Here is a 2,340-nt window from a genome sequence, read left to right as displayed (position 1 = left end):
TCTGCACTGCAGCAATCCTGCTCCTCTTCTGCCTTGGCATCTTCACTGTGCACACAGCAAAAGGTAGGTTTGCAACTCTTTGCTCCACATTGCACCTGTGGTCTCATGAGCAGGATTCAAACAGATGATTTATAAGACAAAACTTGCAAGAAATCCAGATCAAAACTGCACGAAAGGCATCTTTATGGGGGATTTCATCTGGTGTCCTGTCAAATAGTGGTTGTTTCTGCTTTATTGCAAGAAGTGTTTTTGTGCCTGAGAGCACTTAGAGGGTTTCTCTGCAGCAGCCTCTCATAAAATCATAAGCTACAATAATCTTCAAGGCACAATATCTTATAGTCTCACTGATGCTGTATAGACATGAGTAGTATAGACTTATGAGATTTCATGAAAAATATGTCTCAAAKAAGATGCACATGTTTTCTTTTCCCAGACATATTACTTTCATTTAAATTTTATCATATTAATTATTAGTTGTTTTTCTCTAACTACATATTTGTATTTTAAATTATTTTTCCAGTTCTGTATCACATACTGACTCTTTGCCTGTTWCTAGAAAAACCTTTTAGTACAGACAGGCAAACTGAGAAACAACCAAAAAAGGATGTAATAGAGTTATACAATATCTTCTTTCTTTTCACTGAGTCATAAAATTGAACCTCTTCTTTGAGACCAATTATGAGCACTGAGATGAGCCAGGTTTATTAACCATGCTTTAAATAAGTTTTTCTACAGTCAGGTTCAGGTCAATGAYTTTTGGATTAGGCTCCATGTATTACGGAGCAAAAATATGAAAATATACCCATTACAGCATATCAACTCACCACAATTAGATTTCACACAAAACACTGATATGCAAGCCATATGCAAACCCACAAATATGYACTCATAAACACACCAAAAAACACAAAAACACACCAAAACCAAACATGCCTGCTAAACATTGCCAAGACCATGAAGCTAMACAGCCTTTWTGCTGACTCACWGCCTMACCAGCYACATCCCACTACATTCTCCTATTTTGAATGCTGACACTGCTCTTCATCCTGGCAGCAATGGGGCCATATCACAGACTAMCACTTCCCAAGGTCATTCTCCAGGCTCTATAATTTGCCATAAGTGTCAACAACTCTGAAAAAACACACCAAGACTGTTGACAAGATATATACAAAGCAGGACTAGAAAGAATGSTAAAGAAAAYCAATACACTTGAAAAAGGGTAGTTGGAGGTGCAGAGCAGCTGAGGTTKKTCCCCAGGCTTACAGAAGCTCTGCTGCTATTCCYRGCATCCATTYCCTGARGATRGTGTAGTAGCAGAGAAAATATTTCCAGGACTGGTAAGGGTTGCTTGACTGCTTTTGAGCTCTTTTAATGCCACGTTTTGAAAACCAGTCTGAGGCAGCAAGAAATGTGCAATGAATCATAAAAAAACCTGTGTCGTGTTACTCGTGACTAAAGCAAGATCAGGAGAGCTATTCCTTAAGGCAAACAAAATCTCAGGAATCTGCAGCTCTGCCAGTACCTGTGCACTGGCTATCCCATARCTTCTCCAAAGACCAATGTGTGTTTGACTCAGCTATTCCAATTATTTCAAACAAAGAACAGYTTACARACAGTGAGATTATGTGCAGCAGGTKTTATWTTTAGCAAGTTGCACCTGAACAGCTCTTGGACTTTTCTCAAGCCAGTAGCTCAATAAATTCTTCATAAACAAACCACAGAGTAGAGCAGTGTTCTGTTTGTCCCCTCSTGCTTTCCCAAGTGGTCTTTGGGAAAAGACCTAAACGAGCTCCCATTTTTAGTTATCATCATGTAAGATAACAACTGCCCAGAAAATTTTACAGCAATATCACAATCCTTTTTATTTATGACCAGTGTATTTTTCTGAATTATATCAAAATCCTGGTGGAAAGCAAGGATTAAGCAGCACTTCAGTGACTATGAAATCAGAGTTATAGCCAGAGGATATARGCACTTATTCTTCTGACAGATATACCTCCCTTCCTGTCAACAATTTTTGGTAATGCTATTTTGCATGTGAGAGAAGTAGCCTTGATTTCCTTTTTTTCACTTGAAAAGTAGGAGGAATTAGTGATCCACTTTCAGATGGTATGTGGAAATCCACCCAGTAAAGTGCCAGTTCTAAGCACTACCTCCACTTCAGTACTTATTCGCAGATGATGCAGACCTAATTAACAGTGATGCCAAACATGTCTACTGCTATGGAAGCAGTGACTTCCTGGGGATAGACAACACTTAGAGATAGCAGGATGCATCACAGGAAATATCTTAAGCTCTCTTGTATAACTGGTATTGTGGCTGTACATCATGGGACACTCA

This window comes from Malurus melanocephalus, unplaced genomic scaffold (assembly GCF_030028575.1).
Source record: "Malurus melanocephalus ecotype Western Australia unplaced genomic scaffold, MMel_1.1 scaffold_36, whole genome shotgun sequence".
NCBI lineage: Eukaryota > Metazoa > Chordata > Aves > Passeriformes > Maluridae > Malurus > Malurus melanocephalus.
Note: the sequence above shows the minus strand (reverse complement) of the source record.